We start from the raw sequence: 17177 nt of genomic DNA, 5'->3' as shown, positions 1-17177 counted from the left end.
CCTTTTTGAATATCGGGACTATGATAGATGTTGTCCATGAAGACGGAATTTGCCTTGCCTGTTTGCAGCGTTTAAAGATTTCACTTATCAACACAGCCCACTGACTTGGATATTTCTTTAGGTCAAGGTTTGTTATTCCGTCCGGGCCGGGTGCTCGCGATGGTTTCAGTCTATGCAGGACTTTGAGGATCTCAGATTCACTGCTCAAATCAATCCATGGTGCTGGTTTTGTAGTAAGTTCCAAGGAGCTTGACGATGCAGGCGCCTTGAACAGATTTGAATAAAATTTTATCCAAGTTATTTCCCCAATAGGGTTTGATGGTAAGATCTCGTAAGGCGACAAAGAAGATCTTAAGAGCGCCCAGGGGTGGTGGCCACAGACAAGCTTCAACATAGCTTCGGCATCTTGTTGGTAAAATTGCTAAGGTGGTGCCTGAGCCATGATTTGTAAGATTTCTTTTCTTGATTCAGGGTTGCCTGATTTTCAGGTGAAGGAAAAACACCGAATTTTCTTCTGGCTCTCCTTACTGATCTCCGTCTCAAGACCAGTTCTTTGCTGTATTGATGTCTAGCACAATCGTTATTTTGTCTGAGGCCAGCAAGTTTAGCTCTAAAAGGAACCAGAAGTGGTTGATAATCTGGTAATTGCGGGTCACTCAGTAGGTTGTGCTCATTTTCAATTGCCAAATATTGAGCCTGTATCTTTAAGATCGAGGTTTCTGAGAGTCTTAGGCGATTTTGCTGGTTATTTAACTCCACTTGTACTGACGTGACTGAGTTCACAAGCCTTGTAGTCTTCCATTTCAATACAAGCAGGTTATGGTCGCTAGCCGAGGACCTGCGTACCTCAAACGAAGTGGTCAAAGCTGCCAAGAGCCTGCTTATAAAGATGTGGTCAAGGTCCGCTGAGGAGTTACCTCTTTCCCAGGTGGGCAGCCTCTCACCTGTGGGGAATAAATCCTCAGCACAGAGCAGATCACGAGATGACATCAACGACATCCAAGCCACGCCACGTTTGCTTCTTAAGGTCGAAAAAAGAGGAAGGTCACCAGCTGAATCATGTGGTAACCAGGTGGCATTTAGATCTCCGCAGATGATTAGCAGGGCCTCAGGACACCTTACCCGTGCTTCATCGATTGAATCCTCAATCAGTGCTATGAGGAATGAATCAGTCATAGCGGCAGGATTCCAATAGACATTGAAGATGATTAAAGATTGTGTTTTGGGCTTTCCCTTTTCCACCTCGGCATCAATCCAAATAACTTCCGTAGCCAATAAGTGAGTTGTCACTCTCCGAGTGTTCTTTAAGTGTAGGCCAGATCCACAGCGAATTGCAGTTGTAAGGCCTGATGACGGTCGGCCAAAAGTTCCTTTAACAGCTGGAGCGAATACCAAATCTTATCCGTCTATAGAGGGGCGTTCTATCATCCAAGTTTCTTGCAAACAGATGATATCTAAACACCCCAAGTTTAGATCTCCTTGTTTCGTTAGATGCTGGAATCCACGAGTATTCCATGACCCCAAAGAGAGTTCTGGTTTACCAGTTAGTAGTGTAGAGGCAAGGGTTGTGGACAGACGCTCAACGAATTGCTATTTTTTCTTCTTTATCGTCAGTGCGTTGGGCAACCATGCCCATTGTTCCGCTGATGGAGCTTGTTGTTGGAGTTCATGGGTACCGATCTCTTTGCCCCCCGGTAATTGATGTATCGTCCTTAGGATTCTCGACCTGGGTCCCTGAGGACATCTTCCTATACCCAAAGGATCCTTGAGAGCAATTCCATCTATCTTTGTGGCCATTATGGGACACAGACTCTCCTCTTTGCCACTGGGGTTCAAAAGAGAAGACCGGGGAGAGGCATTCTGTAAAGCTGGCTCATTGTTTGTAGAAGTTTGTCTGGATCCTCTCTCCTCGCCAGGTCTTGAGTACGATTGTAGTTTATTACTCCTCGTGGCTGCAGTACGAGGTGTAATTGACTTAGTCGTTTCTGATGGTTTCCTGGGGGGGGTAAATGGAGCACTCTCTTCCAATTCAAACAGGTCAAAGCCCATTTTTAGTAGATGTTCTGCCGCCTCGGAGATCCTCACTTTGGCCCAGTTCGTATGCACGTGCAAGTTAGCACATGCCATTTTTCCTTGATGAAATGGTTCGACCCTGGCAAGGTCGTTTGATTCGACTTTTCGGAGCGATGGTACGCTTTTAAGAAGTTGTAGCAGGAAGCTTCTATTCAATATCACATACTTTCTGTTATTTGGCAACTGTTCGATTTTGAAGTTTCGTTTTGATTTAGACGCATGTGCCATTGACCCTCGCCCTTTGTTTTCGCCAGATTTAGCAAGGTTAATACCTCAGGCTTAGCCTTGCCTCCCCAACTCTGTCGTTCACCCGGGAGGATAGCTGGCATCCAGGAAACACAATGCATGTTCCTTCTTGTCTGGGAAGATTTGGCTTTCTCTGAATATCCTTCACGGTTTCCCGGAAGCAACGACCTCCTGCAAAGATCTTCAGGGTTTCCCTACCCTTTGCTCTAGTCCCTCGATCGGTAGTCTTGCTCCAATAGGTCTGCCTTCTCCCCGGAAGAACTGCTCCTTCTCATGTTCCACCTTGCTCAAAGTATGTCTGTATGTTCTGCCTTTTATCCATGCGCGGAGAGCTAATGGGTATCATATGTATGTGATTAAAGTCAAGTGCCTGACTTTGCCTGACCTGATTAGCGGGACATGTCCAATGAGATATTTAAGTGTTAGCCTCTCTACTCTCAGTTGCCCTCTTCCTTGGCCCAGTGTTTCTGTAGAAAGGGGGGGTGGGAGTTGGGACATTGGAGGATCCTATAAAATAGGAGGGGGTATGGATACGGGGAAGGGGGAATACCGCGTCCCACCATCGGTTGCCTCACCCCCACTCCTCGAAGACCCCTCACCCAGGTGATCCTCCTGCACTGGCCCACCCCAAGGGTCTGGATCGAAAGGCGATGGCAGTGCCCTGGCCACCTGAGAGAGAGATCCCCGTGGGCTAGCAAGTGAAACACCCTTTGGTTTCTCACAGTACCTTGCAACACAGGAAAAGCTGTATACATTTGGGCAGGTCTTCTCTTTTCCAAGGGGACTTAGCATAATCCTTATATGTACTGTAATTATCTATTTGGTCTATTATGTTACACCAATCCATGGCAAACAGTTTTTGTTTAGTAGTAGTTGGCCTCAGAGTTAGTTCCTCCTCAGAAGATTGAATATTGTCAAGAATCATAATCATATTTGCCCCAAACTCGTTCATCAAATCCCGGATTGAGTTGTTATAATTTTGCCAAATCTATGTACAGAGAGTTAGCCGGAGCACATATCATTTTTGCATAGTTGGATAGTTGTCACCAATGGGCCCTGGCTGGTAAGGAAATCAGCCCCGACTCATGTCTGAGTATGGCATTTGGGATTGATTTGGACAAGCCCAGGGGCCCCTTCCAGATAACTCTCTGTAGGGTGTTCAGGTAGAGGCCCAAATCTGCTGTTGTGATATCCACACTGAATCTGTCGGTTGTCTCCATGACCATCATTCTAGCTTCAGAGCAGCCAGAGGCACAGAAACTGCTCTCCTGAACACCTGTGAAGATCTGCTCACTAATCTCGATTTAAGCCTTCCTTCTGTTCTCATCCTCCTTGACCTTTCCTCTGCTTTTGACACGGTCAATCACGCCATCCTGATCAATCGACTCTGTGAGAACCTGGGCATCACGGATCAGGCCCTGGAGTGGTTGACCTCTTTCCTCCTGGACCGACCCTCCCTTGTCCAACTTGAGTCCTTTCTCTCCACCACCTCTCTCTCCACATGTGGTGTTCCCCAGGACTCTAATCTCTCACCCTGGCTCTTTAATGTCTACTTGGCCCCTTTAGCCCACCTTATCTCTACCTCCTCCTCTAACTTTCAGTGTTATGTGGATGACACTCAGCTCTCCCTCAGGCTCCCTCCATCCTCCTCTCCTCTCTCGCTCATTCCTGACTGTCTATCTGCGATTCAGAATTGGTGTGCCTCCATCAATCTCTTCATTAATGCCAGCAATACTGAGATTCTTCTCATTGGCATCCCTGTTCCCGCTTTCCCTGTCTCATTCTGGCTGCCCTCCTTGGGCACTCTTCCTTCGCCTTCCGGTGAGGCAAAACACATTAGTGTCATCTTCGATTCCACTCTCTCCTTCTCTTCTCACATCACTGACCTTGCCCAGAAGGCCCAATACCAGCTGCACTTCCATAGAGGTAGTCTTCTTTTTCTCACTTTCCCCCAGAAGCTCACTGTCTCCAGAGCCCTGGTTTTCTCTAGGCTGGACTATTGCAACAGCATCTTTCTCAATCTGCCTTCCTCTACTCTCCACCCTCTGCAACTAATCTAGAACTCGACCTTGGCCTCAAGCCCAGGGACTGTATCTCTGCAGCCCTGAAATCCCTTTACTGGCTCCCAGTGGCTGCAAGGATCAAGTTCAAGCCCCTCTGCATTATCCGCAAGGCTTTTTGGGGCCGGGGCCCACACTACATCCAACTATATCTTCCAAAACACTCTCCTTCTCGAGACCTTCGTTCAGCCACCTCCAGCTCTCTGAGGGTCAGACGCTATTCCAGCCAGAGAGTGGGCCTAGATTTCGATCCTATGCAGATGCCTCCCTCTGGAATGGCCTCCCTTCCCCTCTCAAACTTAAGCCGGACCACCTGAAGTTCCAGAAGCAGCTCAGGACCTTCCTTTTCACCTCTGATGTCTCTCTCTCTCTCCTCTGCTGATCTACTTGTCTGCTGTGCTGACTGGTTGACTGGCTACCCTCAGAGTATCACAGGCACCGGGCTCCTCTACGACGAGTCGCCCCTGCACTGCCTCTGGGCCTACTGCACACTTTGGGGCTGTAACTGTCACCCTACAGTCCCCTGCCTCCCCGCACTTACCCGGAGCTGCGCTGCCCTGGCTGCACTTACTCAGAGCAATGCTTCCCTGATTGCACTTTCTCCTTGCCTCTCCCTGGCACTTCCCCTTTCTCCCTCCCCCCTGCACTCTGTGTTATCACACTTGCACGATCTGAATGGCACAAGGCCTAGTGAGATCGTTGTTTTGTCCTCCCTCTGTCTTCCCCCCCTTTTTTTGTCATGCCTAGAAACACTTGTGTAGAGGTGCTTTATAAATGACTTATCATATCATATCATATAAGACCGACGACTCCACTTTTGTCAAGTAGAATCGTAGTAAAGGAAGGAGGGTAAATTTACATAGTTGTTTGTAGAACCTTTTAAGCTGACATATCAGGGGCTGAGATTTGGCTCTCAGAGTAATCTTCCATTCACCTGTTGATCTACTATTTGAGAGATTATACCCCAAGTATCTCATGGAGGAAACTCTTTCTTATGTTTGGTCACTCACCTTCCAGAACATAGTCTTAGGTCCTGTTTTAGATTAAAAGATTACATTTTATGACGTATTACCGTTAACCTAGAAGTCCACTTCACCTCGAAGTGGTAAATGACACCAAGGCTAGCTAGGGAACAATTTCATTTGAGAGGGTGGAAAAGATTTTACTGGCTGCAGCCCAGAGTGCAAAGGGCCTATGGTTGTTAGGATTGTTGCTTGCACTCTTTTTTTATAGATAGGAATTATGTTAGATTCATGCCATTTAGGGGGAAATCAGTGGGTAGCAAACATTGACGAACAAAGTGTACCAAGGGAACCCACCCATGCCTGTGGGTGACTCTTTATCAACACTGGCGCCAGACCATCTGATCCTGGTGCTCTAGAGGCCTTGGCCCTGGAGATAGCCCAAAAGAGTTTGTCCCCCATCCAAGGGCAATCCCCAGGTGCCAACGACCCTGTCAACCGATGTCCTCTGAGACCAACCTTTGTGGACTGGCGTATGTTATTGTATAGTTAGTTACCCAGGTCTGTTCTGAAATCGTACATACCATGGTCGACTTAGTAAGACCCACATTATTGCCAATAACGGCTGTGAAGGCATCATGAAGCAAGACACAGACAACAGACTTGAAGTTCAAAACAAAACACTTTCTTTATTCACTTAAATTTCAGGATGGAAAAAGGCCTAACTTGCCCTATAGTAAGCTTGGATGTCCCTACCTAAAAGAAACTAAGGAAAGTTCAAGAGTTAACTTAAAAGTTTGTCAGTGTCCAAAACCTATACTTGCCTCAAATCTATGCAATATGTAGGGATGTCATAAACCAAAAAGAAACAGCGTTCAACATATCATTCTGGGCCTCTTCCAGCTCAGAACTTCATTTCAGCTCCCTTCCCCAAGTGTAAAACAGTTCCACATAAAGTCTCAAAATTCCCTTTCTTAGGTTTAAGGTGATATAGTTTTAAACAATCCTTGGGGGTTCCCTTCCCCAAGTTCCTAGTAACACAGTTCAAACGCAAAGGAACCTTGAGGCTCTGTCCTCAAGTCAACACATGTAGTGCCTTCAGTCTCAGGGTTCTCTTCACCAAGACTTTAGTTTCAACATCACCAGTGTCTTTGTTTTCTTATGACTTTCTGTCACACTTGCGCCCCTTTTCCTTAAATCTTTGTCATGTGGGCACTTTGGATGTATAAGGTTTTAACTTCAGAGTTTCAAATAATTCTTCTTTGTTTTACTTTCAATGTATATTTAGTTCAATCTTCAGTGTACCTTGGTTTAGCTTCATTTTTAAAGTTCCATTCAATTTGGAGTTCAACGTGTAGTGGTTTTGCTTAAATTTAAGATTCTGTTCCCTTTGTAATTCACCATGTAGCAGTTCTGCTTAATTTCAACGTTCTTTTCACTTCGGAAATTTAACAGTCACTAGTTTTCACTTCGGAATGTAACATGCAACAGTTGTGCTTATTTCAAAGTTTTTATTCAGTTCAGTATTCAATGGACATTGGCTTATGCTTCAATTCCTTTTCAGCCCAATGTTCAATATTCATTCATTTTAGTTTAATTGAAATGCCCAGCACTCACAGACTTTCGAAAAAGCTCTCTCTCTGAGACACGCGACCACTCCGATACAAAGTATTAGTTGACAATGGTAATGTTCAAGTACTTGCACACCAGGTTTCTCACCTGCTAGAAACTCATTGTTCGCTTTGATATCTTCTCCAGTGGCGCAGAGTACAGAGCCTTCTGCTTCTTCTGTCAGGGGTCCAACTCGTGCCCCTCAGAAACTCCTGTGTCGGCTCCTTGACACAGGGGGACGAGCACTTTACATGCAAGTGCAAGAAACCTGAAGGTACTCTCACATCTACTCATCAGGGATCTTCTGTTCAGGTGGCCAGGGAAGGGCCATCAGTTTTGTATCCCGAACCTGGGAGCGGACAAGCGAGGGAGGATCACCTGGGTGGAGGGTCCTTGGGGATTGGGGAGAGGGTGCCGGACAGTGAGACATGCTACCCCCTTCCCCAATTCTAACTTACCCTCCCTTCCCTCAGCCTTCATGGGCAACTCCCATTCATACTCTTTTTTCCTGTGAACACCAAGTACTGAGAAGAGGAAGAAGCAACTAGGAGTAATGCGCACTTCCTATTTCATACACCACTCTAGGGTATCCCAACATATTATCCCCACAAAAAATATTGCCGTACATATGGTCGTTTGTGGGAGCAAGGGTTGCGGGGGTGTCACCTGCACATTTAAAAATAATGCGCGGTTGCAGGGGTCCCCCCCGCAGGGTACATGGCTCAATATCGCCGCAAAAATATGGTGATATTTTTGTATCGCAATCTTTTTGCGGGGATATTAACACATGAAACCCACTCTATTACTGGGACGAAGAAGAGGGGTATGGAGGCATCCAATACTGAAGGTCAGGCATGTCCCATTAATTGGGTTCATTATGGTGAGGCAAGACAAGCCAACAACACACACCTGAGGCTCCTTAATAGGGCTCAGGTGTATAAAGGGAGGAGACCCAAGCAAGCAGGAGGAGGAGAACCGCTGTGTTGGGAACAGACTTAGAAGTCTGAATGCCAGCATCGATCCGGTAGGACCTACAGCTGGCGGATGCAGGATCAGGAACATTCGAACTGGAAGGCGGGCAGCCGGCGCTGCCGCACTGATGGGAGAGAGAGAGAGAGAGTTAGAGAGAGAGAGAGAGAGAGAGAGAGAGAGAGAGAGAGAGAGAGAGAGAGAGAGAGAGACGCCGTCCATGCCTAGACCCAGAGGCAGCTGGAGCTGCAAAGGCAACCAGGAGCCGGGAAGATGCAGTCTATTGCAAAGCGAGAAGTCGAGAAGGGACGTCGGGACATGCCCGTCGAATGTGGCTGTCTGTTTCCCTGCTACGAAAAAGGTGAGTGGGAGCAACAGGAGCTGCTGCTGCGGAGACACAAATAGCCAGTGCATGTCAGAAGACACAGGAAGACCGGAGCGCTCCCATGGAACCGCAAGCAAGTAACAGTCCAAGTGAATATAAACTATTTAGAATACCAAACTGAAGTGAAACTGCTAATTGAGTATATTGAATACTGAACTGAATGCAAAGTAATATTCAAATAAAATCACGCCATATTAAATACTGTAGGAACATTTTGAGTTAAACAGACCTATTGAATGTCAGACTGTATGTTAACAGCACTGTGGGCAAAAAGAAAGCATATGGAACATTGAACAATCAGTGTGAGAAAGAACTATAAGTCTATGGTAAAGCAAAATACTGATGCAGAAGAGTGTTATATTAACCAGTGTGAGAAGTCAGTAGCCCGAGGCAGAACAGCCTAAAAAGGGCCATACAAGGTGAATGGAGCTCATGGTTGCGCAACCTGTGATGGGTGGACGGTGTGGTCTGACAACTGCGCCTAGACCAGGGAGTTCCCTACTGTGAAGATCACAGACATCACACATGAAGACAGGGAGAAGCCTAGAATCTTTAAACCCCATGAGAAGTTAGAAGGGGTCAGCTGAATAGAAAACAAAAATTGGCAAAACATGTTTAAGTAAAGAAGGAGACTAATAGGAAAACAAGCTTTGGCAAAGCCAGGAGTGTGGGAACCTAACACTGTGATGGACCTGAGAAGAAACAGAGATGTGTCTCGGTTGCGGGACCTGTGATAGGTCGACCTGTGATAGGTCCGAAAACTACGCATAGCCTGAGGGCACATCTCCAATGAAAGGCCATTCCAACAAATAGAAAGAAGACATATGTGGAATCCCAAAAGAGGTTGATATTAAGGCAAGAACATTTTGTTTTGTGAATGTTATGGAACCAAGGAACTTTGTTTTCTGAATACTGGATTAGACAAGAGGGGCTGGGACGCAACCCCTGCTTGTTGTGAAACTATAGTGACAGAGATTTCTATAAACTGTGTTTTGGAACTTGAAGAGAATAGGAAGCCTGGGCAAGGACAACTGGTTGCGCGACATGTGATGGGTGGACCGTGTGATCTGACCACTGCGCCTAGACCAGAAAACCTAAATGATGACAAGAAAAGAACAATGGAATTGAGCCTCAAAGAACTGTGAAACAATTGGTAAAGCAAGCCAGAAGGCGGGTCAAGCGGACCTATCGTTTTCTTCTATTGAACATTGAGCGGATGAAATCAGTATAAGTGCAGCAGTGAAATCTTGGGGATGGGAACCCTGAGAGTTGAGAGAACTGAGAAATGCTGTTTTGAGGAAGGGAGCCTCAAGACGTCCTTTTTTAGGTGAACTGTGCTATATTGAACTTGAGGAAGGGAACCACAAGACCTCCTTTTTGGCGTGAACTGTGCTATTTAACTTGGGGAAGGGAACCTCAAGATCTGGCGGGACATTGTTGAAACAGCTATTGGAGCTGTGTTGAACTTTGGATAGGGAACCCAAGAAGAACTTTGAGCTAAGACCAGCTGAGACTTTACTTTTGAACACTATTTTGTGGGCTAAGAGAAATCCCACAATATGTTATTTTTAGATGTGAGGGCAAGAATAGGTTTTTGACACAGACAGACATTTGATTTAGACTTACAGACAGAGATCTCCCTTAGTTTTCTTTAGGCAGGAGAATTCCTTACCTTAGTGATAGGGCAAGTTAGGCCTTACACCATCCTGATATTAAAATAAAACATTCTCTGAAACTTGAAATCTGTTGTCTGTGCCATCTCTTGATACCATGCCTGTCTCACACAAGGGAAAGGGACAGCCTCTCCACCCGCTCCCTTCTCAGACCTTAATCCGCTCCACGGAGACCCAGCTCCCATGCCAAACCTCTTGGGACCACCTCTCTCTACAGTCCCCAGCATATCGGCATGCTGCACATGACAGATCGACCCATAGCAGTTTCCTCCAGCGGCTCACCTCTCCTCAAACACTGTTCCCTGCTGATCACACAGGCCTATCTGTGAAAGGTTAGGTTGTCCGTCAACAGGAAAAGGGGGATACCATGTCTCGTCTGTGTGCACCCTGCTCCCAATCCCAAAGGACTCTCCACCCAGGTGATCCTCCCTTGCTTCTCCATCCCCAGGGTCGGGATCCCAGAGCGATGGCCTTTCCCGTGCCACCTGAGAAAATAATTCAGGGGGTTTAGGAGTGAGGATACCCTCAGGATTCTCACAGTGCATGCAACTCTAATATGTATCAGTTCTAGAAAAACAGTAACACTAAAAAGTAACATATCCCATCCATAATTAACTACGCTCAATACATATGACATTGCAACATCACGCCCTGTTTGCTGGCACCTCCCGTCATCAATTTGGCACACGCAACATGATACCCTCGTTATCCTGGGGACCCTTCATGGGTTGCAACTAAAAGGAAATCTGATCAAGATCTACAAGATTCCCATACCAAAATCAAACAGTTAGAGAAACAGTACCAGTCAGATAATTTAAAATCCGCCCTAATCAGCCGCTCCGATAGCACAGCGAGTAGGGCGCTCGCTTTGTCATCCGTGCAGAGCCTGCGGACGCAGGTTTGAATCCCGGCAGGGCCAAACTCAGCCTTTCATCCTTCCGAGGTCGATAAATGAGGACCACACACCGTGGGTAATAATAAACAGCGCTCAAATACCTGAGGGTTTGTAGCGCTATATAAATGCTAAATTATTATTATTATAATTATTATAAGGAACCTGATAAAACATTAAACTGAATTTAATTTGAAAAAAATAAACTATAGCGGGCCAACATAACAATGATAAATATTAACGCAAAATACCACGGTGGCTCAAATAAAGCTGGCAAACTACTAGCGAGTGTCAGGTTTAGCCGTGATAGGTGGGTTGTCAGTTATATCAATGTCCACCTCCCCTTCCTCCTCACCTGTTTCTTCTGAAGATGCTTCTCGCTGGGTAAGCTTCTTCTTTGGTTTCTTTCTTTTTGAGAAGAGATACGGTCGTCCGCGGTAAGAAGCCACCCTGATTCCCTGCTAAACAGGGAAGCAGTGGGCCCCCTTCCCGCAGAGACCAATTGGAGAGGAAAAAAGCAGCAGCTTAAAAAAACCCTCTCTGTGTTAGCGACGGTAGACTGCCGGGTTGTCTTGAACTGTCCAGGACTAGAAGGATGGAATTCTGGAGCACTACCGTAAAGGTGTTCTGAAGGGTGTTACTGCGGTGCCTTGATAACCCAGGGCTAGATGACTGATGATCCGAAGCAGGCGCTGTCAAGGAGTTCCCCCCTTCTCACCTGAGTTTGATCTTTGCTGGATTTCTTGATCGATGCCTTCTTGCGGACGGATCGAGTCTTGAATAAGGCTGCACGAGTCTCTTCCGACTCCAGCGTGCGTTCAAAGTTCCGGAATGCAAGGATCCAGGAATCCGGGAAATTTACAGAGTGCGCTACTAGCACACAAGTCCAAGAATCAAGAAAGGAAGGAAAGGGACTAGGAATGGGGATGGCTGGAAGAAGCAAGGGAAACAATACCGCGAGCTACGGAGCACACGTCTGGTCGCTACTTCGCAATAGCATTGTGACGCGCGGAGCCGCGGGAGGCGTGGTCTATAAATAGAACACGCTACGTTGAAGGTGTAGAGCGAGGAAGGTGTTTCACAGTGGACGGCCATGTTGGAAGTACAAGGGAGTATAAGCCCCGATGAAACAAGGACCAGGAAGTCCAAAAGGGGCGTGTTCTGTAGTTCATGACAGCATGCCTCCTCCGAAGACCCGTTCCTCTGGGTTTGCCCGGGTGTATAAGGTGAAATCTTCTGAGCAGTCGAGGGGCCTTGAGATTAGAAAGTGGTTCCCAGGTTCTTTCACTAGGAGGATATCCTTTCCATTCAACCAAGTATTGAAGCTGACCCCGTTTATACCTGGAGTCACATATTCGGGATACTTCATATTCCAATTGGTTGTCGACCAGCAGAGGAGGAGGTCGGCAGGATTTCCGGGAGGATTGGGTGTAGGGTTTTAATAAGGATGTGTGAAATACTGGGTGAATTTTCTTCCAGGAGTCTGGTAGTCTGATCCAGTATGAAACTGGATTGATAATTTCCTTGATGGGAAATGGACCATAGTACCGAGGGGCCAACTTGTTTGGCCGTAGATGTCGGGGTAGTAATTTCGAGGACAACCAGACTTGATCACCAATTGCATAAGAAGGACCTGGTCTTCTTTTGGAATCCGCATACCTCTTAGTTTGTGTTCTGGCCCTCTCTAAGTTTTATTTGGCCTCCTGGTGTACGTTGATGAGGGTTTATATCCAGGAGTCGACAGTAAGTACTGGTGTAGGATGAGGGAGAACAGAGGGTAGAGCCGATGGATGGAAACCTTGGCTACAATAAAAAGGACTGGTTTTAAGTGCTGAATGATCGGAATTGTTGTAGGCGAATTCAGCCATGGGTATCAGGAGCGACCAGTCATCCTGAACCTTGGTGGCGAAACATCGAAGATACTGCTCCAGGGTCTGATTAGCACGTTCTGTGGCCACGTTGGTTTGAGGATGACAACCAGATGAGAGGGCGCGTTGGATTCCCAAAATGCGACAGAGATGTTTCCAGAATTGAGGTCCTCGATCAGATATGATCTTGGAAGGAAGTCCATGTAAATGGAATATGTGTTCCAGGAAGATTCCAGCAAGCTCGGACGAGGATGGTAGCTTACACAGGGGTGTAAAATGAGCCATATGAGTGAACAAGGCTATGGTAACCATGATGGTCGTGTATCCTCGGGAAGGTGGTAATTCCACAATGAAGTCCGTAGCAATGAATTCCCATGGCCTTGTTCGCAGTGTAGGTTGCAGGAGAAGACCCGCCGGTCTCTTGTTATCATGTTTATTTTGACTGCAGATAGTACAAGCCTTGATGTACTGCTGTACGTTGGTCTTCATTCCAGGCCACCAAAACTGTCTTTGTATGAGACGGAGGGTGTTGGTAATGCCACGATGTCCGGAGTGAAGGGTATCATGACAGAGGTTTATTATTTTTTGTTGTAATTTCTGTGTAGGAATGACCAGTGCATTGTCCTTGAATAAATATCCTTCCTTAACTCTTAAGTTCCATGGATTCTTCCTAGAAATATCCTTCCAGAGGTCAGAGGATTGGGTTTGCACTCGAATTTCTTCCAGGAGGTTGACTGCTTGAGCAACAAAGATCGTGTGGGGAAACATCTTAGGATAGGCCCTGTCTTCAGAAGTTACATAGTCAGGACGTCGAGATAAGGCATCAGCAATCATGTTTTGTGATCCAGGGACATGAGTGATTTGGATTTTTTGGTACTGGGCAAAGAAGTATGCCCAATGCGCCTGACGACTGTTCCTGCACTCCAACGACTGTAGAATTTGAAGATTCCGATGGTCCGTGGGGACCTGAACTGGATATCTAGCACCCAGAAGTAGATGTCGCCATTCATTGAAGGCTTGGCGGATGGCTAAGAGTTCCTTTTCCAGGACGGAGTAATGTGTCTCACTGGGAGTCAGGGTTCGTGAGAGGTAGGAAATGGGGTGTTCCAGTTTATCCTCAAGTTCCTGCTTCAAGACCGCTCCTATGGCATAGTTAGAGGCATCCGTTTCCACTAGGAATGGCCGATTTATGTTGGGTTGGGCTAAGATGGGGGCTTGCGTGAACTCTGTCTTTAAACGTTGGAATGCCTTATCTTGCGGTGTAGACCAGATAAAGGGGGTGTCTTTCTTCAAGAGGGCAACGATCGGCTGAACGATCTCGGAAAAGGTAGAAATGAACTTCCGGTACAAGTTGGCAAGCCCCAGGAAGGATTGAACTTGTTTCACGGACGTGGGAGCAGGCCATGCCAGTATGGCCTTTACCTTTGATGGGTCCATACCAATTCCTTCTGGGCTAAGGATGAATCCTAGGTAGTGAACAGAAGTAACGTGAAACAAGCATTTTTCGGGTTTGGCTTAAAGTTTGTGTTCACGGAGTCGTTGTAATACTGCCTTTACATGTTCTTCATGCTTTAGAGGATCATTGGAAAAGATCAATATGTCATCCAGATAGACAATGACGAAGAGGAATAACATGTCAGAAAATACCCTATACATAAAATGTTGAAAAACTGCGGGGGCATTAGCTAGTCCAAAGGGCATGACTAGATATTCATAGTGACCAAAGGGTGTTCTAAAGGCTGTTTTCCATTCGTCTCCTTCCCGGACACGGATCAAATGATAGGCACCCCGGAGATCCAACTTCGTGAATATTACGGCGCCTCTCACAGCTTCCAGGATATCCAAGATCAGGGGCAGTGGGTACCGACCTTTGAGGGTGCATTGATTTAAGCCACAATAGTCGAGGCAAGGTCTGAGTTCCTTGGTGTCCTTCTTGGGAACAAAGAACAACGAAGCACCAGCTGGAGCTTTTGAGTGTCTTATGGTGCCGTTTTCAAGGTTGGTATCCAGGTATTCTCGGAGGGCCTTTTTCTCTGGTTCGGAAAGAATGAACATTCTGCCGAAGGGAATCACTGCTGAGGGATCTGTATCTATGGGACAGTCTTCAGGTCTGTGAGGGGGTAAGGCCTGGACTATGGCAGTTGAAAATACATCAGCATATCCCTAATAGGCCTCTGGGACTTGTATGATATTGGAAACCATGAGCGGTGCTTGCTGGTCTCTTAGTGGTTCTTTAGGGGGTGTCGAGGAGGGATCCAGGAACAGACAGTGGGACATACAAAACTCTGAGCCTAGGAATAGTGATCCTGCTGTCCAATTGATATACGGATTGTGCTTCTGTAACCAGGGCATACCCAATACCATGGGGTAATGAGCTGACTTAATGATGTCAAATGTAATCTGCTCTTGGTGATGGTTTATGGAAAGCTGGATCTCTTTTGTCTGCAGGGTTATGGGTCTTGAAGTGAGGGGGTCTTCCGTCGATTGTTTCCACCGGCTGCATGGTGCTTCGTGTCACGTACGGAATATGATGACTAACAACCCAGTCTTGATCAATGAAAATTCCCATAGCTCCGCAGTCTACCAAGGCCAGAATGGGATAGGTCTTATTCTTGGAGGATGACAGTAAGGCCTGTAGTATCACCAAATTGTTTTGTCCAAGAGAGTTCAAGGATGGAATTGATGTGGAGCAAACATCTCTCTCCCGAAGCTCTGCTCCATCTAGGATCGGGAGCTGGCGTTTCCCGAACGCCGAGGAGGGGCTAGAGGACACTCCCTAACCAGGTGTTTGTCTGAGGCACAATACATGGACAACCCTGTATTAATCCTTCTCATCCTTTCGTGTGGGGATATAGGTCCACGGAAGGCTCCTATCTGCATGGGTTCTGGTTCAGAGACTGAGCCTGGGTTTGTGTCCGTCTTGGTGGTACTCTCAAAAGACAGCTTCGGAGGATTACCTCTGGATTTCTTCTTCTCTGCCTTCCTTTCCTGGATACGTAAATCTACTTTTTTTTTAAGTTCCTATGTAAACTTTTGAGCAATTCAAGCTCAAAAATTGAAAAAGCAAGCACATGGGCGCATCCATTTTGTGAAATGGATGCCAGCCTGTGCTGGCTTTTGCGGCACTAATGAAGAAAAAGCCAGCCAGCTGTAGTAAACAAAAGCTACCACTGGGTGGCTTTTCCTTCATTGGTACCGGGACTCGGAGGACGCGGACCGGAGACTACAGGCAGAACAGCTGCAGCTGCATCTCGGTAAGTGCTATTTATTTTTTTTTAAAAATAAGCACTAGCTGCGTTTTTTTTTCTAAGTTTTCCGGGCTGGAGGAGCCCGGAAAACTTAGAAATAAAACCGCAGCTTTAAAAACGTTGTATTTATGTTTGCGGTAGCTTTTGAAGCGACCGCAAACATAAATACAACGTTATTGTGTTTGAAAACGCTGCGGTTTTTCTTTCTAAGTTTCTGAGGCTCCTCAGAGCTGGAGGAGCCTGAGAAACTTAGAAAGAAAAACCGCAGCATTTTCAAACACAACCGCGTTGTGTTTCTGCCTGCCGTGGCTATCACTTTGGGTCTCCGGTGCTCCCCCAGAGTGTTTACATGCTGCAGTGTTTCTGCCTACAGCTGATTTCCCATTTGGGGCTCTCGGGCTCCCCACGGGGGGCCCGAGAGCCCCAAATGGGAAATGCTAAATGCTGCAGTGTTTCTGCCTAAATCTGCTTTCCCATTTGGGGCTCTCGGGCTCCCTGGAGCCCGAGAGCCCCAAATGGGAAAGCAGATTTAGGCAGAAACACTACGCGGTTGTTTTCTGCAATGCTAAATGCTGCAGTGCTTCTGCCTAAATCTGCTTTCCCATTTGGGGCTCTCGGGCTCCCTGTGGGAAAGCAGATTTAGGCAGAAACACAACGCGGTTGTGTTTGAAAACGCTGCGGTTTTTCTTTCTAAGTTTCTCAGGCTCGGAGGAGCGGTTGTGTTTGAAAGGCTCAGAGAAGCCTGAGAAACTTAGAAAGAAAAAACGCAGCATTTTCAAACACAATAACGTTGTATTTATGTTTGCAGTAGCTTCAAAAGCTACCGCAAACATAAATACAACGTTTTTAAAGCTGCGGTTTTATTTCTACGTTTTCCGGTATCCTCCAGCCTGGAAAACTTAGAAAAAAAACTGCAGCTAGTGCTTATTTTTTAAAAAAAATAAATAGCACTTACCGAGATTCAGCTGCAGCTTTTCTGCCTGTATTCTCCGGTCCGCGTCCTCCGAGTCCCGGCACCAATGAAGGAAAAGTCACCCAGTGGTAGCTTTTGTTTACTACAGCTGGCTGGCTTTTCCTTCATTAGTGCCGCAAAAGCAAAAGCCAGCACAGGCGGGCATCCATTTCACAAAATGGATGCGCCCATGTGCTTGCTTTTCCAATTTTTGAGCTTGAATTGCTCAAAACTGTAC

General features: G+C 46.6%; 1 long non-coding RNA gene across 2 annotated transcripts in view; it reads right to left on the bottom strand.

Annotated features, from left to right (window-relative positions):
• The window catches only part of LOC138515963 (uncharacterized), a 230750-nt gene that overhangs the window by 48407 nt on the left and 165166 nt on the right, over nt 1-17177 (bottom strand). The gene's annotated exons all lie outside the window — the stretch shown is intronic.

The sequence above is a fragment of the Ambystoma mexicanum genome, chromosome 6q (genome assembly GCF_040938575.1).
Source record: "Ambystoma mexicanum isolate Mex_15411 chromosome 6q, UKY_AmexF1_1, whole genome shotgun sequence".
NCBI lineage: Eukaryota > Metazoa > Chordata > Amphibia > Caudata > Ambystomatidae > Ambystoma > Ambystoma mexicanum.
The sequence above is the reverse complement of the archived record's forward strand: the minus strand, read 5'-3'. Positions and strand labels throughout refer to the sequence as shown.